General features: G+C 41.3%; 1 protein-coding gene across 6 annotated transcripts in view; it reads left to right on the top strand.

Moving 5' to 3' along the window:
* CACNB2 (calcium voltage-gated channel auxiliary subunit beta 2) overlaps nt 1-24,343 on the top strand; it is a 382,283-nt gene that overhangs the window by 276,641 nt on the left and 81,299 nt on the right. The gene's annotated exons all lie outside the window — the stretch shown is intronic.

The raw sequence follows: 24,343 nt of genomic DNA, 5'->3' as shown, positions 1-24,343 counted from the left end.
ATCACCCAGCCACCCCATCCCGCCCACCCCCCACCATTCCAGCAAACCTCAGTTTATTTCCTCACATTAAGAATTCCTCATATCATTGAGGTCATATGAAACATGTCTTTCTCTAATTGACTTATTTCGCTCAGCATAATACCCTCCAGTTCCAACCATGTGTTGCAAATGGCAAGATTTCATTCCTTTTGATGGCTGCATAATATTCCATTGTATATACATATATACCACATCTTCTTTACCCATTCATCTGTTGATGGACATCTTGGCTCTTTCCACAGTTTGGCTATTGTGGACATTGCTGCTATAAAAATCAGGGTGCACGTACCCCTTCGGATCCTTACATTTGTATCTTTGGCGTAAATACCAGTAGTGCAATTGCTGGGTCATAGGGTAGCGCTATTTTCAACTTTTTGAGGAGACTCCATATTGTTTTCCAGAGTGGCTGCACCAGCTTGCATTCCCACCAACAGTGTAGAAGGGTTCCCTTTTCTCCGCATCCCTGCCAACATCTGTCGTTTCCTGACTTGTTAATTTTAGCCATTCTGACTGGTGTGAGGTGATATCTCATTGAGGTTTTGATTTGTATTTTCCTGATGCCGAGCAATGTTGAGCACTTTTTCATGTGTCTGTTGGCCATTTGGATGTCTTCTTTGGAAAAATGTCTGTTCATGTCTTCTGCCCATTTCTTGATTGGATCATTTGTTCTCTGGGTGTTGGGTTTGAGAAGTTCTTTATAGATTTTGGATACTAGCCCTTTATCTGATATGTCATTTGCAAATACCTTCTCCCATTCTGTCGGTTGTCTTTTGGTTTTGTTGACTGTTTCCTTTGCTTTGCAAAAGCTTTTTATCTTGATGAAGTCCCAATAGTTCATTTTTGCCCTTGCTTCCCTTGCCGTTGGCGATGTTTCTAGGAAGAAGTTGCTGCGGCTGAGGTCGAAGAGGTTACTGCCTGTGTTCTCCTTTAGGATGTTGATGGCCGCCTGTCTCACACTGAGGTCTTTCAACCATTTGGAGTCTATTTTTGTGTGTGATGTAAGGAAATGGTCCAGTTTCATTCTTCTGCATGTGGCTATCCAATTTTCCCAACACCATTTGTTGAAGAGACTGTCTTTTTTCCATTGGACATTCTTTCCTGCTTCATTGAAGATTAGTTGACCATAGAGTTGAGGGTCCATTTCTGGGCTCTCTATTCTGTTCCATTGATCAATGAGCCTGTTTTTGTGCCAGTACCATACTGTCTTGATGATGACAGCTTTGTAATAGAGCTTGAAGTCGGAATTGTGGTGCCACCAGCTTGCTTTTCTTTTTCAACATTTCTCTGGCTATTCAGGGGTCTTTTCTGGTTCCATACAAATTTTAGGATTTTTTATTCCATTTCTTTGAAAAAAGTTGATGGTATTTTGATAGGGATTGCATTGAATGTGTAGATTGCTCTAGGTAGCATTGACATCTTCACAATATTTGTTCTTCCAATCCATGAGCATGGCACGTTTTTCCATTTCTTTGTGTCTTCCTCAGTTTCTTTCATGAGTATTTTCTAGTTTTCTGAGTACAGATCCTTTGCCTCTTTGGTTAGATTTATTCCTAGGTATCTTATGGTTTTGGGTGCCATTGTAAATGGGATCGACTCCTTCATTTCTCTTTGTTCTGTCTTGTTGTTGGTGTATAGGAATGCCACTGATTTCTGTGCATTGATTTTATATCCTGCCACTTTACTGAATTCCTGTATGAGTTCTAGCAGTTTTGAGATGGAGTCTTTTGGGTTTTCCACATAAAGTATCATATCATCTGCAAAGAGTGAGAGTTTGACTTCTTCTTTGCCGATTTGGATGCCTTTTATTTCTTTTTGTTGTCTGATTGCTGTGGCTAGGACTTCTAATACTATGTTGAATAGCAGTGGTGATAGTGGACATCCCTGCCATGTTCCTGACCTTAGGGGGGAAAGCTCTCAGTTTTTCCCCATTGAGAATGATATTCGCTGTGGGTTTTTCATAGATGGCTTTTATGATATTGAGGTATGTACCCTCTATCCCTGTACTCTGAAGAGTTTTGATCAAGAAAGGATGCTGTACTTTGTCAAATGCTTTCTGCATCTATTGAGGGGATCCTATGGTTCTTGTTCTTTCTTTTATTAATGTATTGTATCACATTGATTTGCAGATGTTGAACCAACCTTGCAGCCCAGGGATAAATCCCACTTGGTTGTGGTGAATAATCCTTTTAATGTACTCTTGGATCCTATTGGCTAGTATTTTGGTGAGAATTTTTGCATCCATGTTCATCAAGGATATTGGTCTATAATTCTCCTTTTTGAGGGGGTCTTTGTCTTGTTTTGGGATCAAGGTAATGGTGGCCTCATAAAACGAGTTTGGAAGATTTCCTTCCATTTCTATTTTTTGGAACAGTTTCAGAATAGGTATTTTTCTTTAAATGTTTGGTAGAATTACCCTGGGAAGCCATCTGGCCCTGGGCTTTTGTTTTTTGGGAGATTTTTGATGACTGCTTCAATTTCCTTAGTGGTTGTAGGTCTGTTCAGGTTTTCTATTTCTTCCTGGTTCTGTTTTGGTAGTTGATACATCTCTAGGAATGCATCCATTTCTTCCAGATTATCTAATTTGCTGGCATATAGTTGCTCATGAGAATGCTTTTATTTTTTCCTATTTTATTTTACTATTTATAATTGATGTGGGTTTTCTGTAGATACTCTTGATCATGTTAAGTTTTCTTCTATTACTAGTTTGCCAGGTTTAAAAAATATCATGTACTGATATTGAATCTTATCAGATGCCTCTTTTTTTAAGATGATCATATGATCTTTTTTCTTCAAATTTCTTGTAAATTATATTAATAGATTTTCTGTGTTAAACTGACTCTGCATCCTTGGCTAAGTAACATTTTCACAACATTCTATCCTTTTTAATATGTAGGTGGATTTGGTGCACCTGGGTGGCCCATTCGGCTAAGCTTCTGCCTTCCACTCAGGTCATGATCCTAGAGTCCCAGGATCAAGCTCCGCCTCCTGCTCTTGCTCAGTGGGAAGTCTGCTTCTGCTTCTCCCTCTGCCTCTGCCAGCAACCCCCCTCCCCATGTTGTCTCTCTCTCTTGCTAACACCCTCTCTCTCAAAAAAGTAAACAAAATCTTTTTTTTTTAAAGATTTTTATTTATTTATTTGACAGAGAGAGACACAGCAAGAGAGGGAACACAAGCAGGAGGAGTGGGAGAGGGAGAAGCAGGCTTCCCGCCAAGCAGGGAGCCCAATGCGGGGCTCAGTCCCAGGACCCTGGGATCACGACCCAAGCCAAAGGCAGGCGCTTAATGACTGAGCCACCCAGTCGCCCTAAGTAAGCAAAACTTTAAAAAATATGTGGCTAGATTTGACTTTCTAAGGTTTAGAAAATGGTAATGAGAGAAACTGGCCTTTAATTTACCTAATTTGCACTGTTTTCCATGTGGTTTAAGATCAAAGTTTGCTGTGCTCATAAAATTGGTAATTTTGTTTGTTCATTTTGATTTTTTTCCCCCCCGGAAGAGTTTGTTCTAATTACTTATTCCTTGAATAGTTTCTAGAACTCCCTGGGGAAAACTCCTGTAGGTACTGTGGTTTTATTCTTTGGTAGAAGGACTTTCAAACAATTGATTGAAATTCTTTGATTATTACAGAACTATTCAGTGTTTTCACTCCCCTGTCATTTTGGGTATTCCAGCTCCCTCATTCGTTTTGGTTTTCATCTATGTTTTCAGATACATTAGTCTAGGTTTATTTATAGTCCTCTCTTAAAATCTCGGTCATGTCTGTCTCAAAGATAATGACCTATTTGATTAATATTTTCAAATAAAATTTGTAATTTTCTCTACTTCCTATTTCATTAATTTTTCCTCCTTTTTTTTAAGATTTTATTTACTTTAGAGATTGAGAGAATGAGCCAGGGGGGAGGATATGGGGGGGGGGAGAGGTGCAGAGGGGGAGGAAGATAATCTCCAGTAGACCATGCACTGAGGGCAGAGCCCAGCCTGGTACTGGAACTCAGGATCCTGAGATCCTGACCTGAACAGAAACCAAGAGTCAGACCCAGGTGCCCCTGTTATTTTCTTCTCATTTCTTTTTTCTTGCTCATTTAAGTCAGGTACTCAGCTTTTTATTTCTCATACTCTTCTCTGTTAATTATATACACTTTTTATGTTTCTGAATTCCACAAATATCGGTGTGTGGCATTTCATTATTGTTCAGTGCTAAGTGTTTTCGTTTTGATTTCTTTTAACTTTTTTTTTTTTTTTTTTTTTGAGAGAGAGCATGCCCATGCATGGGGGGGCAGGGGCAGAGGCAGAGGGAGAGAGCATCTCTGTCAGGCTCCACCCCCAGCACAGAGCCCATGGGGCTCGATCTCAGGACTCTGAGATTGTGACCTGAGCTGAAATCAAGAGTCAGATGCTTAACCGACTGAGCCACCCAGTTGCCCCACTTAATCTGCTTTTAATAGCACATGTTAGATAGTAGTAGTAGTAGTACTAGTAGTTACATTTTTTAAAAGTAAATTTATCTTTTTTAAGATTTTTTCCATTTTGTTTCTCTTGCCTTTGCTCACCATTTCTTTCAGGTACCAGGGATTCCTTATGATATCATTGTTGCTGTTGATATTTATCATTTATAAGTTTCTTTCATGAGAGCAATTTTGATGAGGAAGTTTATTTGTCTGGAAAAGAAACTCATTTATGAAAGATAGTTTTGCTTAAAAACAATTTTAGGTTGATAGCTATTTTTTCCTAGTGCTTGGAAGATGATATTTTACCATCTTTTGGCTTTTGAGGGGTCTGTTCTCAGGGTAACTATCAATTGTTTGTATGCACACTCTCATTTTCCTGGCTGCTCTAAGATCTTGCCTCTGTGTTTGGTGTTTCGTAGTTTCACTATAGTCTGTCAAGGTACCGATTCCTTTTCCTTTAAAATCCTGATTGGAATTGATTGCACCTCCTGAATCAAGGATTTGAATATTTTACTAACATTGGAAAATTCTGAACCATTATCTGAACAAACAAACAAAAAAAAACAAAAAAATACCAACAACTAGTCTAGCATTGTTAGTTCATCTTTGGAATGTTTGTCCAAAATGTCAAGTCTGCCTCATTGCCAGAATTGGGAGATGCATTAATAAAAGGTTAAAGGGTCATATTCCCGAAAATAATGGGTGCGGGGGGAGGAACCTTTTCTAAGTAGGACAGGTGCAATGTCAACAGACATCAAGACTCCTCTCAAATGATAATTCTCATTCTGACTAGATATATAAATATGTGTTAGAACTAAAATGGTCACACAGAGTGTGTATAGTCTGTATTTTTGTCATGTATGGAGGGAGGCGGAATTATTTGTATCCTCTTTGTAGTTACATATGTGGATTTTTTTTTCTTCTTAGAGATTTCTGGTCAACTTCTAAAAGTATCTCATTAGAGTTCACTGTCTCAACAAGGGACTGGGTACTATGAGGTGTTCTGACCTATGGTTTGTGTTGCTGAGACATGTTTCCAAAAAGAAAAGACTAAGAGTTGATTCTGATGTCTAAACGAGCTGGAGGAGAGTGATAAGTGCATGTGTACTCAATTCTTATTCATCCACATGAGAAAAATTTATGTTTGCATTTGATGTGTCTACCAAATGGATAATTTAAAGAGACCATCTCTTAATCACTTATATTTGGGTTCGGTCAGATGCTTTTGTATTTTTATTTATATATAGATGTCTCCTTTTCTGAGGTTTTATAATACTTCAAACAAATCTACAGTAAATGTCCCTTTGTTTGCTTTCTCCATTTACCACATTTGGCTGTGGGAATAGAATAAATCTGTTTTTCTCCTGATAATACCTAAAGTAGGTCCTGAGCTCTCTTTATAAATTTCTCAACAGTGCCTATAAAACCTATTTTGCCTTTTCCTGTGGTTATTGCTTACAAGAGCAAACATATTCTATTTAAATAAAAAATGTACTTCAGGGGTGCCTGGGTGGCTCAGTCGTTAAGCGTCTGCCTTTGGCTCAGGTCATGATCCCAGAGTCCTGGGATCAAGCCTCACATTGGGCTCCCTGCTCTGTGGGAAACCTGCTTCTCCCTCTCCCACTCCCCCTGCTTGTGTTCCCTCTCTCACTGTCTCTCTCTCTCTCTGTGTCAAATAAATAAAATCTTAAAAAAAAAAATGTACTTCAGTCGTGTTAGTGAAAATGTTGACTTCAACATAGGCTTTATTCCTCATAATACATGATATGAAAAGAAGAGCTGACAACATTTTTCCCTTTGCTTAAAAGCTTTACAAATACATAGTAATCGGGCACCTGGGTGGCTCAGTTGGTTAAGTGACTGCCTTCGGCTCAGGTCATGATCCTGGAGTCCCGGGATCGAGTCCCGCATCGGGCTCCCTGCTCGGCAGGGAGTCTGCTTCTCCCTCTGACCCTCCTCCCTCTCATGCTCTCTGTCTCTCATTCTCTCTGTCTCAAATAAATAAATAAAATCTTTAAAAAAAAAAAATACATAGTAATCTTTAGTCCTTGAAAAGCCAGAAAAAGTAAGGAAATTGACGCATCTCAACTATAACACTTGTCTCATAAAAGTTGAGAAACAAAATGGATAAGCCCCAAGGATATTTTTGTTGACCCCATAATTACCTCCTTCCTCTGGTAATTTATCTGTCACAAGACTATTACTTACCTTTTTAAGAAAGAATAAATTAACTTTAGAAATAGAGATGTGTGATTGCAAGCCTTATGGATAGAACTGAAAACTCTTTTTAATAATTTAAAATGTCAAGCTACTCACAAAGATTTTCCCTTGAGTCTGAAACTAGCCAGAGTTGGAGCAAAAATACCACATGTATTCTATTTGAAGTAAAGATTTAAAATTTTAAATATGGCAGTGAACATATTTGTCACCCCCAAAATGCTTTTCTGTCATCCTTCCTTCTTGCCCTTCCTGATATCCTGATATGTTCGTTACCTTGATTGTGGTAGTTACATAGTTAAAGAAGTTAAAACTTAACCAAACTTGGGCACCCCTGGGTGCTTGGTCGGTTAAGCATCTGCCTTCAGCTCAGGTCATGATCCCGGGGTCCTGGGATTGAGTCCCACATCAGGCTTCCTGCTCAGCGGGGAGTCTGCTTCTCCCTTTCCCTCTGCTGCTCTCTCCCTCTCTCTCTCTCTCTCTCTCAAATAAATAAAATCTTTAAAAAAAAAAAAAAAAAACTTAACCAAATCGCAGTGTGTGTGTGTGTGTGTGTGTATGTGTAATTGTTTGCCACTTACACCTCAATACAAGTGTTTAAAAACAAAAATATAAAAATAAAATTTCAGGGGCACCTGGGTGGCTCAGTCTTTAAGTGTCTGCCTTTGGCTCAGGTCATGATCCTGGGGTCCTGGGATCGAGCCCCGCATTGGGCTCCCTGCTCGGCGGGGAGCCTGCTTCTCCCTCTCCCTCTGCCTGCCACCCCTGCTGTTTGTGCTCTGTCTCTGTCTCTCTCTGTCAAATTAATTTAAAAAAAATTTTTTTAAATAAAATTTCAAAAACGTTTCATGAATCTTAGGAAGAAGAAATTCACTTGCTTTGTATTTCAAAAGTGACGAGCAATACAGCCAAAACAAAAAATGTTTCAACACCATTGAAAGATAGATAACCTGTGCTCGTGCTTTTTTATTACTGCCCGAGCATCTCTTCCCTTTGGGCTGCATGTTGCCATGCTTGTTATTTTTTGACTTCATTAGAGTGTAACTGTTGAGATAATACTGTTGATTCATTTAAATATATAAATATATACATGTACATACATATGTGTGCATGTGTGTATATGTGTGTGTGTATTTATTAAGAGAGCCTGTTAGGCAGTTTGCCAGAGCTGTGGGTGGATCCAAAGATGATCAAGATAGGATGTTTTCTTTTTCTTTCTTTCTTTTAAGATTTTATTTATTCATTTGACAGAGAGAGACACAGCGAGAGAGGGAACACAAGCAGGGCGAGGGGGAGATAGTGAGTGATAGTTATGGTTAAAATTTTAGAACTATATATATACCCCCGGGGCAAAATACATTTACTATGGCAAATTTGAAACTTCCTAGCCTCAAATTCTTTCCCACAATCAAAACTACTGTTTTTAATCACATGTTTGTTATTTTAGTCGCATGGAACTCCCTAGAATACAGTTACTGTGTGAGAACAAACCGTTTTGCAGTATTCCTATCCATTTCAAGAAGAACTGTGGTAGAGTTGCATGTAATGCTGTATCAGTTAATTTTGAGCTCTCTCTGAAAGGCACATGGCATGTTTTCTAGCGAATAACCGTTTCAAAATGGAGAACACTGAGAGTTTGTTTGGTCATCAACTTGAGTAGAAATTAGTTTGGGGCGCCTGGGTGGCTCAGTTGGTTAAGTGTCCAACTCTTGGTTTTGGTTCAGGCTGTGAGAAAGAGCCCCACATTGGACTCCATGCTCAGTGCGGTGTCTGCTTGAGATCCTTTCCTTCTGCCCCTCCCGCTCATGTGCGTGTGTTCTCTCTCTCTCTCTCTCAAATAAATAAATCTTTAAAAAAAGAAAATCGTTTGAGGGTAGGTTCTTCTAAGTCCTACTTGAGGGTAGAGATGGGAGTAGGGAAGAGATTTCCCACATGGTATGATTTTAAAGATTTATTAAAAACAGTTATAGTATCTTGTATTGAGCATCACTTCAGCTCTCTCATGATTTCCTCAAGAAAACAAACCACTTTAAATATTTCATGGAGGAAGGAATTTAATACAGGGAATTAGAAGCTGATAAAACCTAAAAAGGACTCAAGAAATAAAGTCAGAGAACACTTTTCAGGTTTGCCAGTAGCTTTGGAACATCAAGAAGTTGCCAGAACCGAAGAAAAGTCACCACTGATAATTACAGCTACCTAAAGCACTGGGCAGGGGATTCTCAGGACAGAGCCTAGAACAGCACTTGGCAAACTTTTTGGTCTCAGGAACGGTTTCTGTTCTTGAAATTTCGTTACTGAACACCTCAGAGAGTTTTTGCCTATATAGGTTGCATCTGTTGATATTTATCGCATTTGAAAGTAAAACAGAAAATTTAGAACACAAGAATATAGAAGCACACGTTCCCGTAGCAGTCAGAGCCATAACGTCCTCATGGGTCGTGTATGTGGCTTCAGGAAAGTTCCACCGTACAGTCACGGGAGAATGAAAGTATAAAAGGCAAATAATGTCTTAGTGTGATTGTGAAAATAATTTTGACATGGTGAACTCCCTAAGAGTCTCAGGGACTTCTGGAGGTTCCTGAAGCGCACTTGGAGAACTTCTGGCCCGGTGGATCTGGAAAGCCTCTTGTCTGTTGGTGGTATAGAAGTGTGGCTCTGCTCTGCCTTCTGATGGTCTCTCACAAGTGCCTCTTGGGGTGGGGGGTTGGGGGGTGGGGGGTTGGGGGGTGGAATCCAACCTGCTTCCCTGCTGGCAAAAATTCTGTAAATAGAATTACCAGGTAGCCACGCCCTCTGGTCCGTGGGAGAATACTGGGTGGGGTGAGGGATGATAGTGCCAAACTGGCAACGGGTAATCCAACACAACATCTCATTTAAAGACCTGATTTGACAATATTGCATACACGTAAACGGTACATTTTCTGTGAAGGTGGGGTCCTTGCTATTCTTTCAGCTTCCCTAAGCCCTTCTCAGTTATCATCCCTTTGCCTCCGTCTTTCACAGAAATAAAGCGATGAAGTAACCACCAAATAGATCTTTGACTCCTCTCCCCCCAAATTTTCGATAGAGTTACCTATTCTGAGAGTTAGTTTGTGTGGTTGTATGCACACATGTGCAGACACACATCAAAATTGTTGAGATCTTCTTAGAGCCTGACAAATTCTAGTCCAATTTGGAGAACCCAGGGAGCCCAGAACCTTAGCAGTTGTCCTGTAGATCAAACCTTGAGAATGGGCTGACTTTTTTTTTTAAGTTTTTTTTTTTTTTTTTTTTTTAATTTTTGAGTTACCTCTAAACCCATCATGGGGCTTGAACTCACAACCCCGAGATGAAGAGTCCCATGCTCTACCAACTGAGCCAGCCAGGTGCCCCATGAGAACAGGATGACTTTTCAAGCACTCTAAAAATCTCTCTGGTATTTTTAGATAATTTTTAGGGAATTAATAAAGTTAATTTTTTAAAAGGCCATCAACAAAAATGACTATTACACCTTCTATGAAGAATGTTTTAAAAGGTGAGTTCAGTTAGGTAGGAAAATTCTTAAGCTGGGTGCAATAAAAGAGTAAAACACAAAGTGAATTAATAAAATTATAACAAAATTTTTGCTCATCAGTAGTCTACCAATTAAAAGTTTTCCTCTCTTTTTCCTCTAAACTTCTCCTCTGGAGAAGTTTAGAAACGTCTGTTTAATTTCAGATTTGAATAAAATTTTAGAAACCATTTCAAGTATACTTTGCTAAACCAGGAATTTTGGCAGCATACTATACATTTGAACCTTCTGGAATAATTTATTCCTTTTGAACAAAGCAGAGACCAACAATAAATAAAACTAATCACCCAATCAAAGCAATGCTATTTCCTTTCTATTAATCATTGTGACATTTCTCTTGCCTGCCCTCTATCAGTAAATAAAAAGTAGAAAAGGGTTTATAGGTAAAAATCAGTCCTTCAAAGTTCTACTTAGACCATATACATGTGTGGATTAATTCTCCTTGACATATATGGCTTTATAATCAGAAGCACTGTTGCTTGCAAAGCATATTTCGTATTTTTTAAACACAAAAGCACCTGAAAAAATAATCAGATTCTTCTACATACAAAATGTTACTAGGTCCCCATTTCATGAGAATGCCAAAAGCAAATGAGCTTATACAACCGAACAAAAATAAATCATGTTTATTTTTTCCATATGCACTTAGAAAGAGAATATGTAAAAATAAATGCTCAGAAATATAAATTTGCCAAAGATTACCACATATGCCTGAACATAAGATGGGCTTTTTCCCAAAAAATCATTCCTCAGAAAGGAGTGAGTCACCTTCTATTTGATCCCTCACAGAATCTCTCCTGGTGCAGGAAGCACATTCTCTCTCACTTACTTTATTTTGAACAACAGTGCTCTGTTTGCTGAAGATGCATCAGCCTGAATAATCTCAATCAGTCTTATTTTGGGGAATTTACATAAGTCACTTGATAAATTTGTCTTAATTAAATAGAGACTTAACATTTTTATTTCTGGGAATGTGACCTCACAGTTGTAAATACTGGATGCTGTGGTAAACTCAAGGATGAAAAAAGTATGTTTCCAATAACTTGGATGAAAGTTTCCTCTGGAAAGGAGCTACTGCTAATGTCCATGAGATAGATGCGCAGTTCAGAGAAGGTTTTATGAAATTTGAATAAGAGTTTGGAAAGAGGGACATTTCTAAATTCATATATTTATATACTGTAACACTTAAATAGTATTGTGTGTAACTAAATTTTAAGTGAATGTTTGTTTTGGGACAAGTAATGCTACCTGTCACACACAAAGCTAGACATCTCATTGGTGTGACATAGTGAAGAGTTATTTATGTATGTCACAGTCCAGTGCCTGTTGAGTGGCTCTCCTCCACACAGTGGCATGGGGATGAAGATTCTGTATTTTGCATGACTGCCGTTTTTAGCTACAAGAAAAGATAAAGAACATGGAAGACCACGTGGTTCTTTTCCTACCAGGCTGGGAAATGCCAGGCATCAGTTCTGCTCACATTCTGCTGGCCCAGACTCAATCACCTAGGCCTAACCCAACTACAGGGAAAGCTATAAATGTAGTTATCCACATTCTGAGGAAGCAAGTGGGGTTAGCAAGCCTCTAGACTATCTGCCACAGCATTTGACTGTCTTCTCTGATCCTAAGAGTTGACCCCAAAAAAGGTTGAAATATGTCTTTTGTGAAATGTGAGGTCAATTCTGACAATATCTTCCTGGGGATAGCTTGAGATCCCACAAATTAAGGGCTCAGTCCCACAAGAATGCACACCCACTGTCCGCATCAAATGCCAATCACAAGTCTAGTTTGTTACTTGTGCTTCTGACCGACCAGCTACAGATTGGAGGGGGTTCTTGTGACCCTTTCCTTGGGTTTGATTCATTTGCTGGATTCATTTGCTGGAACTCAGGAAAAGTTTACTTATTAAATGACTGGTTTATTATAGAAGGATAGAACTCAGGAACAGCCAGATGGAAGAGATGCATAGATCAACATATGAGGAAAGGAGCCTGGAGCTTCCATGCTCTCTGGGTGCACCACTGTCCCCAAATCTCCATCTGTTCACCAACCTAGAAGCTCTCTGAACCCTGTCCTTTTGGGTTTTTATGGGGGCTTCCGTACGTAGACATGATTGATTAATCCTAGACCATTGGTGATTGAGGAACCTCTAGGTTCCCTCCCCCACCTTCCCAAAGGTCAAGGGGTGGGACTGAAAGTTCCAACTGTAATCACTGGGTTGGTTCCCCTGGAAACCAGTCCCCATCCTCAGGTTACCTGGGGCTTCCCTAAAGTCACTTCCATTAACATAACAAAGACACCTTTATTGCTGTTTTAGGTGCTCTGTGCCAGAAACTGGGAGGAAAACCAAATACAGATTTCTTTTTTTTTTTTTTTTTTTTTAAGATTTTATTTATTTGACAGAGACCCAGCAAGAGCGGGAACACAAGCAGGGGGAGTGGGAGAGGGAGAAGCAGGCTTCCCGTGGAGCAGGGAGCCTAATGCGGGACTCGATCCCAGGACCCTGGGATCATGACCTGAGTAGAAGGCAGAAGCTTAAGGACTGAGCCACCCAGGCACCCCCAATACAGATTTCTTTATAAATCACAATATCACAAACATATTCAGTAGTTGCCTCAAGACTCCAAAGTCCTAGACAATTATTAGATTTTAAAAAGCTTATGTAATCAAGAGAAATTGACGTCAAAATAAAGTAGAAATTCATTAAAACTGACTTTTCCATCAATATAGTTGGACTAAATGATAGAGTGCATACCCATTTAATTATTTCAAGTTCCATTTTCAAAGTTTGAGTGTCTAGATTCCATATTCTTTCAAAACTGCTAGCTAGTAAATGACATCAAAGAATACAGTTTCAGAAGTAAAAGGGACACAGATCCACGCCTGTGGTTTTTAAACTCTTCTTATTGGTAGAATACTATTTTTTTTCCCTACCAAATGAAATCTGTCAAACCTCAGTTGGTGAACCAGATTACATGGCTATACTGGTAGACTCAAGAAAGGGGACCTAGAGCTTGGCCCAGGTGGACTCCCCTCTCCAGCCTCCACTAAAACCTCCCTGAGCTATTGCCTCTGAACCTTGGGCTCTGAGGAACCGAGTTTGCCAACCACTGATTTATGAGGGCCCAGATGAACAGATTGGTCAGTTGGCAGTCGAGGGCCCCCAGCTAGCAGGTAGTAGCTGAGACCACACAGTCCCAGAACACCTGTGCACTGCTGTGTTTACACTGTGTCCTGCAAGTAGTGATCCAGGCCAGTGATCCATCTGCTCTCCTGCACCACATCCCTCCAAAAGGCCATCTTGTCTGCTCTTGGCTGGCAGCCAGTGTCTTCTGCCAATAGCTCATTTAGAGCCTGCTGATTTATATACAGTGTAAGTCTGCCTTGCTTTAAGATCAACTCTTTCATCTGAGTTCTATCCCCTCTGGGCCTTGTGGGGTATATAATCACCTCCTCCTCCTTTAGACTTTTTCTTTTCCAGCCTAAAAATCCTTGAGTCCTCAAGTGACATGTTTTTATGCCTCTTTACCAATTCCTCCTGTCTGAATGTGCTATAAATACAACTCTTACAAAGTAGGACTCACGTTGAATTGAATACTTTAGTTGTGATATGGCCAAACATTAAATAGGATGGACAAGGAAGGCATGTGGATTGGTGGTGAGGTGAAGGTTGTTGGGAGGAAAAACTTTTCCTCTACACTCTTTGGTTTATTCTCCTGGACCTGCAAATAAAATCAGCAAAGGACAGATTAACAGGAGAAGAGGTGTATAGTGTTATTAATATTTTTATGATCACAGGAGTTCACAGAGAAGAAGTAGAGCTCAAAGTAGTTGTTAGACTCAGGGAATTATATTCCACTTTTAACAGAGGAAAGTGGGTTTGGCCTCCAAGGGATGATAAATTAGGGGAGGTGCCTAGGAAATATATAGGGGAAACTAATGGAAGCAAAGGGTTATTTTATTAAGATTTGTTTGTACAGGCCCATCTCGGAAGTGGCTTTCCTCTACCTGTGGTGGTAAGAGTTGCTCACCTGTTCCTGGTTCTGGCGAGGGAGACACCTTCACAAGGGAAATTGATGCCCAGGTTTTGGGCTGGTAAGGAGAGGGCAGAGAAGGCTTGCTGTGTCTGTAGATTCTAAGCTCAAAATAATCCTTCTGCCAAAGTAGCATGTTCTATGGTAGCATATATTGTGTATCCCTTCCAGAATACCTGCTCCCCCTCCCCTGACTTCAGTTATTCTATGCTGTTTTCCTCTGGGGCTTGGGTCCCCTACCTCACACCACCACCTTCAAGATTCTGCTCTAAATGTCTCCTCAGATTATCACACACACCATGGATTAGGATCCTTGAGGTTTCGTTGTTTTTATGATTATGAACCAGTGTCCTTATTCTGTCATTCACCTTCTATCCCAAGGATAAGTGATCTCATCTGGTACTTGGATGAAATCTAGATTCATTCATTCATTTATTCAGTGTGTGCCAACCACAGGGAATAGAAGTAAACAAAATCCCTGCCCTCAGGGGGATTGTGGTCTATTTGGGGGAAGCAGAGCATACACAAACTTGTACATATGTAACTTGATGTGGTGGTAAGTGCTGAACAATCAAATTAAGAGCAAGAGAATGAGGAGTTAGAGTGAGCAGAAATGGCTTCTCTGAAGAGGTGATGTTTGAAAAGAGACCTGAATGAAGTGAGAGTGTATGCATGTGGATATTTGGCGGATAGAGTATTTTCCAGGCTGTGGGAACAAGAACTGCAAAGGTTCTGAGCACATCCTGGGAACAGCCTAGAGACCCTTGTGTCTGAGTGCAGGGAAGGGCAGGCGGGGGAGCCAAAGATTCCGTGGAGACTTGCAGGCCTTGGGGAGACCTTGAACTTTCTTGTGAGTATTGGGGGATCCAGTAAAGGTATTGAGCAAGAGAATGATGTTATTTGTTTAAATCTTAAATTTCAAGAGCACTGAAAGGAAAGGAAGAAAGAAGGAAAGAAAGAACAAAGCAAAGCACTGGCTGTTTTGTGGGGAAAGGCTGTGGGATTAGGAACAAGTGTGGAAGCAGGAAAACCAGTCAGGCATCTAGTAGTCCAGACATACTATGTTTACCTCATTCTTTGATTCATTAATTTAATAACCATCCAAAAAAAGAGAGTAAGGCTTGCCTAATGAGGTTTGTTTTGCATCGACATTTTCTGGCTCCCAGTGATTCTGATTTTGTTTTCTAAGTACTTTCAAGCTAGTCTCCTTGTGATTTCTTCTAGAACATTCCATGATTGGGAAACTAGTCCTCTGAATAAGGTGGGCATACAATGTGAGGTAGCAGAAAGGGCTTGCCCTTTGTAGTGGACACTCCTTATTTGAATTTGGCTCTTCTTAGCTCTGGTAGAATAATATGAGGCCCAGGTTTCCTGTGTAGAAATGAAGGTGGTAACACTTCTCTTAAAGACCCGAAGTATGTATGGTTCCTGCAACTTAGGGGCTCAGCAAATCTAAGTTCCTTTTGTACCCATTTTTATTTTACTTTAGCATGCCTTCAACCCGACTGTGCAGTTTATAAGGGTATGAAATAGGTTTTGTTTATGTTTGCATCCCCTATGGAGTGCCTGAGTCATAACAGGTGCTAAATTTAGAGTGAATCAATGCGTCTGTGCGATCCTTGGCAAGTTAGCAAACATCCCAATGTCCTAACAGAAGCAAGAAGCTACTTCCAGGTGAGAGGCACCGTGACTGTGGAGGTCAGCAGTTTACCCGGTGTCCCTGAGGCTCATTGTCAGGTTGACTAGGTGACCCCTGAGGCTTCTGACAAACAGGGCAGTCAGGTGCGGGCAGCAGGAGCACCAAGGATACTTCTTAGCACTTTGTGCTTCTCTGCTGGGTTTCTGCTGCTCTTTGTTGTCGTTTTATTTCGTACTGTTTCCTGGACATCTAAAGGGGAGGTAGTGACCTAATTACTACTTCAAGGTAGCCTTGAAGGGCATCCACTAATTTGAGGAAAATATCACTCTCAAAGGAACGAAGATCCTTTATATCCTTTCTGGATGATCCAGTATAGCGTTAGAAGAGGATGTTCTGTCCCCCATCTCGGTGCAGGGAACTTACTAACTAGGTGGTTCTACTCAGCGTACGCACTGTATTAGCCCAGACCCTGGAAAACGATTACTTTTCATTATTCTGAGTGTTCTTGATGATCCCACCCACTCCTCTACTCCATGACTCCTCTAACCTGTCCTTCAGATGTGCATACACAAGCAGAGAGCAGCGGGGTCTGGACCCACAGACAGGATGGGCCCACGAAAGGGTACTCTTGTGAAATATGTTTATTTTAAAAACCTATGTGAATTTTACCTTTATTCCAAAATATGATTTAAGAGAAAAATATTTTAGATTGCTCAGCAGCTAAATTACTTAAAACATTTCGCTTACAAATCTTTCAGCAGAATGGACAGAACTGGGAGAGAATAACTCCTATTTATCTCTTAGAGGCCTCATATACCTATAGCCTGTATTAAGGACTGAATTGTATCCCCTCCACCAAATTCATATGTTGAAGCCCTAACCTCAAAATGTACCTCAGAATGTGACAATATTTGGAGATGGGATCATTAAAAGAAATAGCTAAGGGGCGCCTGGGTGACTCCGTCGATTAAGCGGCTGTCTCTTGGTTTCGGCTCAGGTCGTGATCTCAGGGTCATGAGATTGAGCCCTGAGTCAGCCTTTACACTAATGGGGAGTCCACTTGAGATTCTCTCCCTCTGCCCCTCCCCCACTCTCATGCTCCCTCTCGTCCTAAAATAAATCTTAAAAAAAATTTTTTTTAAATAAAAAGTAATTAAATTAAAATTAGGTCCTTAGAGTGGGCCCTAATTCAATATGACCAGTGTCCTTACAAAAAGAAGATTAGGACCCAGATGCTCCAAGGTTGAGAAGCAACCATGTGAGGACACGGCGAGAAGGTGGCCTTCTGCAAACCAAGGAGAAAAGCCTCCAAAGAAAGCAAGCTTGCTGACACCTTGATGTTGGACTTCCAGCCTCCAGAAATGTCAGAAAATAGATTTGTTACTCAAGCCACTGAGTCTGTGGTATTCTGTCATGGCAGCCCAAGCAGACCAACGAAACCCGTGACCACAGACTTTGTTGAAAAGCACAGCCTAGGGCGCCTGGGTGGCTCAGATGGTTAAGTGTCTGCCTTCAGCTCAGGTCATGATCCCAGGGTCCTGGGATCGAGTCCCGCATCGGGCTCCCTGCCCCTTGGGGAACCTGCTTCTCCCTCTGCCTCCCTCTCTCTTTCTCTCTCTCTCTCTCTGTGTCTGTCTCTCATGAATAAATAAATAAAATCTTTAAAAAAAAAAAAAAGAAAAGAAAAGCACAGCCTAACATGGTCACCTCTGAGAACGGACACAGAGGTTCTTGTGAGGGGCACTGTTTGCTCCCAAACAAAGTACCACACTGGCTGGTTCTTTCTGAAGCCTGTGAGGGAAGGATCTGTCCCAGGCCTCCCTCATGGGCTTGTAGATGGCCGCGTTCTTCCTGTCTCTTCACCCATCATCTTCTCTCCATGTGCGTCTCTGTGTTTAAATTTCCCCTTTTTCTAAGGACACCAGTCATACTGGGTGAGGGCCCTAATGACCTCATTTTAACTTGATTCCTTCTGGGAAGACCCTGTCTCCAAATAAGGTCACATTCTGGGGTACCAGCAGTTAGGACTTGACATATCGTTTTGGAGGGGGGGACACCATTCTGCCCATAACAGACATCTTCTCAGAGGTTGGAGACTATGGTCTCATGTTGCCCCTCAGTTTATTTATAAACAGCACCTGCCACTGAGGACAGTGGAGTGAGAACAGCCAAAAAGGCCTGGATTTCAGCAGGGGCTCTGCCATCTGTGTAGCTGGGTGTCCTCAAGCAAGTTACCGCATCAGTTATATTTTCTGTTTATTGAACAAGTATTCATATAAAGAACTTATGATTGCCAAGCATTGTTCTAAGTACTTCGAGGTATTACCTCATATAATACTTGTAAAAACTCCAGGAAATAGATGCTATTAGTATTCCAGTTTTATGAGGGGGGAAGACGCTGGTGAGTAACTTGGCGTGAGGTCACACGTCTAATAAATAAGCAGGGTTTGAACCCTCATGTGTAGTCCCAGAGTTAGTGTACTTACTCGCTCTGCTTTGCTAGTGTGGATTCCTGGGATTTGTCACATAATAGCCACTTGGCCAAGGTTGTTCCTTTTCTCTTTACGTTTCGTCATTTTATATATATGGATGTATGGTGAGAGCATAAAATGCTAAGTACACTGGCTGAAATATTAGTGAAAGACCATGGCATTTGGAATTGTAAACCAAGGGAGCAAAGGGTAAACAATGAAATCAGGAGAAACAGACAGAAAAGGGCAGACTTTGTTGAACGTTTGTCCAGCAGTTCTACTAAGTTTGACTGGTTTTACCCTTTGTTTCTTTGGAAAGATTAGTGATTCCAAGTTGTTGGTTTTGTTTCTTACCAAAGTATTTGTGGCTCACTTGTTATGTAACAGATTGAATTCATCCCAGTTTTTCCTTCTCAGAAGTATCTTTTTTTTTTTTTTTAAAGATTTTATTTATTTATTTGACAGAGGCACAGTGAGAGAGGGAACACAAGCAGGGGGAATGGGAGAGGGAGAAGCAGGCTTCCTGCTGAGCAGGGAGCCCGATGCGGGGCTCGATCCCAGGACCCTGGGATCATGACCTGAGCCGAAGGCAGACGCCTAATGACTGAGCCACCCAGGCGCCCCCCCTTCTCAGAAGTATCTAATGTAGTGAGGACAGTAGTAGGAATTGTTTGTATATTTTGCATCAGCCCATGGTATTTTGGGTAATAACAAACACATTAACATTATTCGGTTATTTTTCAGTTCAGGGTTGAAGTATCATTGGGAAGTTGAACACTCCGATTCCTCTCAGAAACAGGGGAGGACCTTGTCTAGCAGCTGGACCTCGGGAACTGGTACAAATTACTGTGTCTCAGAGTGTATCTTGAACTGTGGTGTTTATAGCTACCAACAGAGCCTCAATTTAACACAATTACAGCATTTAGTATTTAAAAGCCGCTTGCACTTTAAGGAAGAACATAGTTTTCTTTTCCATCACACATGTCTTGACCACATTTTGGTAAAGGAGTTTCCGATGTCATGGGGTCTGAATTTAAAAACGTCGGTTTCTTTTTCTGTGTACAGGTCGATGTCATTTGATCCTTACTCATTATCCAGGTTATTTCTAGAGCTTTCTGAGCAAGGCACTGTGTTAGATACAGCTGGGGAGGTAAATATCTATGAGAGGCATTTTATGTCCTTACCAGGCCTCTTTCTGAAGACACAAGACCAGATAGGATAAGTGCAGTGAGCACAGTGCCTGGGGTTTCAAAAGGAGCAGTGACAGTGTATGACTGGGGCATCAGGAAGCTTCCTGGAAGCATTGGTATCGTAGCTGAGCCGTGGAGGATAGGTCATCTTTGAGAAGCTATGGTGTTATTGGAGGGTTTTTCATGATGAAGCAAGAGAACAGCATGAGCCAGAGCATGGATGTGAGGACAAGTGAGGGTCAAGGGTCCATTTGAGTTTAAACAGAGGGTACAGAAGGATGGAGAGAGGGCAAGGGATGGCAAGCAGGGGTTCATCTGGGTTAGAAAGGACCTTGAATGTTACTTCCTGTATGATGCTGTTTATTCTTTAGTCTAGTGGAGATTTAAATCAGGAAGTGAAATGTCCTGAGCTGGACTTTGAGCAAAGTAATCTGGTCTCAAACTAAGCATTCAAAGTTCAAGAGAAAGAAAGTGAGATGGTGAGTTGCAGAGCTGGGCAAGAAGCAGCAGGTCTTGAAGTAGGGAACTGACCAGAGGACAGGAAAGAAGATCTCTGCAAGGAAAAGTCAGCCAGGCTAGGCAAATAATCAGAGGTAAAAGGCAGAGTTGAGATGGTCGATAAACGTTGCGTCCTAATGTGTATTGGTAGATGTTCTGAGTGACACTGCTTAGTATTACCAAAGAAACTGAGATCTTGCCCATATCAATTGGCAGTGGCATGTGTCATTTTTGGGGGGACAGGATTTCTCAGAGCTTCTAACATGCTAATACACACTGTGAATCTCCCAGAAGAAGATGGTGGTGTCCCATTTCCCAAACTTATTTGTCCATAGACACTTTACAAACAATTTCTAAATCATCTAGCATTTTCTGAAACATTATTTTGGGACATGGTATACTACCTTTGGAGAAAGATGATGTAACGAATAAAAACTGGGAAATTGAAATTAGCCTTTGGTTTGGGCCAGGGACCATAACTTGACATTGGGATCTGTTAAGTTTGAGGTGCCATGGACCATGCACCTGCAAGCATCTAAAAGTCTGCATGTTCTGAGGAACCATCCTAGATGGAATGTTTGGATAGGAAGAATTTGGAGTTACCAACTAGAGGTGATAATTGAATCCATGCAGTGAGATCAGTAGGAAAGAGAACTTTAGCGAAGCCAACCAGAGAAGTCTGGGAAGGATTTGTCTGAGATAGAAGGAAGAGAACTGGTTAACAAGGCCGAGAAAGGATGATCACAGAGCAGAACTGGGATCTTCCTCTTTTAGAAAATTAGGATAGGTCTCTGAAGACCAAGGAAGTGTTTGGCAGAGGGATTGAGGAGGAGGAGAACTTTAAAGTTTGGAAAATAAGTTATCACTGGCCTTGGAAAGAATAGCTTTAATAGAATGTAATAGAGATGGGAGCCCTGTTTAAGGAGTCTTAGAGTGTTTTTAAGAGAAAGCGTGAACAGAAAGTACATCGTATTCCTTGTTTAGAGAATGTTATCAATGAAATAAAATATTTAATGAAACTTTGTAGGAGGAGCAGGATTCAGACTTTTCTTCCTTAAGAATATGGATTAACATGATTAAGTAGAAACAAAGAAGAGAAGGAGTAATGAGCATGGGGATTCTTGCTTTACTGAGTTCCTGGAATAATAGTTCTTAAGTGTTGGTTTGCATCAGAAGCTCTGCAGGTCTTGTTTAAACACAGACTGCTCAGCTTCAGCCCCAGAGTTCCTGGATCAGCAGATCCCAGGGTGGAGCCCAAGACATGGCATTTCCAACAAGAACATGGGTGGACCTGATGCTGTTGGTGTGGGGACCACAATCGGAGAACCTGTGTTTTAGAGGAGGAATAATGTGGAATCCAGGTCGCAGGTGGAAGGTGAGCGTTGGGAGAGAGAAAAGACATGTCTTTGTCAGAGAACGACCAGAAGTGAAAAAAGAAACAGTGGATGATGACACACAAAATCTTCAAGTCAGGACAGAATGGAGATGGCAGGACTGGAATTGAAGAATTAGGAATTAGAATCCTGAAAGTTGTCCCTGTGTATATCAAAGTTACGACAAGGAAGAAGGGACAGGGTAAGGAAAATGTTGTGAGCCCTGTGCTGAAACCATCAAGAAAGGTGGTGTAGGGGAAGAAAATGATTTTTCCTTCTACTTTCCTAAGTTCTTTGGCTGGGGCTGCGTAAAATTAGAATGACCCATGATAGAGTAATGAGAGACGGTTGACCAACACATGCAGCAGACATCATGGGAGAAACGTCGGTGAAGAGCAACTCAGAGGGGCCATTAGAACTTGGGCTCATGTAGCATCTTAACAAAAGAACAATATGTTTTCAGAGATGTGACAAGACAAAGGAAAAGAACTTTGAATTTTTGTCAGGGCAAATTGTGGGAAGGTGAATATATGGACAGCTAATGCAATGAGGTTTATTTGTACAGGTCCCTCTGGGCACCCAATTTCTTCCATCCTCTTCTCAGCCATAAACTTCCCCAGGAAGAAGGGACGTATGGCAGTGCCCATTTTTCAGAAGTTTCTACTTAGAAGTCATTTAAGGAAGCTCTGGGAAGGTGTGTTTCTGCATCTTTTGATTCTCATTTGTCTCCAGCTCAAAAGAATACTTAGGCCAAAGTGGCATATCTTGGGGCAGCATATTCTGGTCCCCTACAGTGGGCATAAGTGGAAGGAATGTGCCTTATATGAAATGGGCCACGATTGTTGGGGTCCTGTGGTCTGGAAATGCTAGTCAGGCAGCAAAGGCCAAACCAAACTCCTTCAGTTAAAAAGAAAAAAAAAAAAAGGCAGGAGTGCAAAAGGCCCCCACTGCAGAAGGTCATGAAGACATTGATATGATCACTCTAAGCTACTGTTTCAGCGAAGGCAGAGCTAATGGGTTGGGGTGTCTGATGAGAACAGCAAGCTCTTACCTAGCACTTTACATCTGCTAACTACTTTCATCTTCTCAAGGACCCTTTGTGGTTGATACTATGACCCCTGTGTCACAGTTAAAGACATAAAGTCATGAGAAGTTACGTAATTGGCCAAGTTCACACGGTTGATAAATGATGGCACATGGGACTGAATCCAGTCTCTGGGGAGCTTGATAGAATCTCACTGTGTGTATTTGGCACATTTTGACTTTCCGTCCCCCTTTCGCCAGGGCCTGATGAGAGTGCCAGCCCCAGGGGTTTGCCTGGAGGTGTGCCTCCCAGAGGCTGCGCTCCAGATTGTGGGGTGTTCTAGAGCTGCCGTTGCCTAGACATGATTGCCTAGGTCAGTTAGAGTGGAGATGGGGAACCCAGGAGTGTCACACTTCAGTGCCGAGATTTGGAACAAGAAGCTGGACAAGGCGGACTGGTTCAGAGCGCAGACCCAGAACCCACGAAGGAGCCCGTTCCCTCCAGAATGGAAGGGGCAGGCAGGTGGCATAAGGCAGGAGGGCATTTCATTTCATTGGCTCAGTCACACCAATTCTGTTCATCATAAAATTTTTGTTTTCTCTGTTCTTTGGGTCTGTTTGATTCTCAAATTAAGACATCTGTAAAGGCCCAAACTGTACTATTAAGGCACAGTTCCAACAATCTTAAGGAATGAATGGTTTGTAAAATATTTATATGCTACATTTCTCTTTATGTCTGTCCTCTAAAAATTAAAAATACATCATTACTGGAAACACAAGATTTGACCGGAGGAAATCCTTCCTACTGTGCCATGCCCATAAACCCATTCAATAGGGAGAAAAAGCAGCCTTGAACCAAAGCGGTTTTCTCATTTCCTTGCTAGATATTTATGATGTAATGTATCCCATCACCTAAAAACCAGTGCTTTTGGGTGGCTTAGTTGGTTGAGCTTCTGACTCTTGATCTCAGGGTCATGAGTTCAGGCCCCGTGTTGGGCTCTGCGCTGGGCATGCAGCCTTCTTAAACCAACAAAACTCCACCAGTGCTTTTAGTAATTATTGAGAAAGAATAAGTAAAGAATGGGGTAAATAATGCGATGAGGTCGCTCACCAGAGGTAGCAGCTGAAGATAGAATGTAGGTAGTACTGGAACCCCAAGATCTGGGTGTTCCTTCTTGCTTCCTCTTAAGAAAGCATCTCCGTGCAAGGGGAAACAGTGCACGGATTTTTGCTGTAGTGTACATTTGTATAAATGAAAAAAGAATCACTACCGGTATTTCAACATATTACTTGGAACACATTTCCCATAATCAGGGAATCAATGGCAAATTTTGTAATCTTAACCATATATATGATAAAAACCTATTCAGGTGAAGAGATCATGTGTGTACTGGATTAGATCTGGGGAGAAATGCTTGCAGCACTGGGATGTGCGGGATACATTGGGCTTGGAAACATGTGAGCATTTTCTCCCTGGTTCTTGAATTTCACCTTGCTTCTCAGCCCACTCGATGTGAGAAAAGCAGCCTGCTTAGTGGAGGCATCAGAAATCAAGGAGCAGCCATCTGGGGGGTTTCATCTAATAGATTTTTAGTTGCAATTCCTGAAAAGGTCTAGAGTCATTTGAGCAGGTCAAGCATCACTGGACCAAGATAGTCCCATAGGCTCCCCCCGTCCCTGGCTCTGTTTCAAATTTTGGTCAGAGACTCCACAGGCATGAGTACAGTGTTTCTGTCATCAAGCTACGTCTCATCTCTTGTGGCGATTTAGCACTGTTTTAAACTGGATTGTGACAGAATTTGTTCCAAGTGAAGTTTTCTTGATTCGGTGTGGATTAAGAAACAGAATGGCTTCAGAA

Source organism: Neomonachus schauinslandi, chromosome 5, assembly GCF_002201575.2.
Source record: "Neomonachus schauinslandi chromosome 5, ASM220157v2, whole genome shotgun sequence".
In the NCBI taxonomy this organism is placed as follows: Eukaryota; Metazoa; Chordata; class Mammalia; order Carnivora; family Phocidae; genus Neomonachus; species Neomonachus schauinslandi.
Note: the sequence above shows the minus strand (reverse complement) of the source record. Positions and strands in the feature narration are given on the sequence as shown.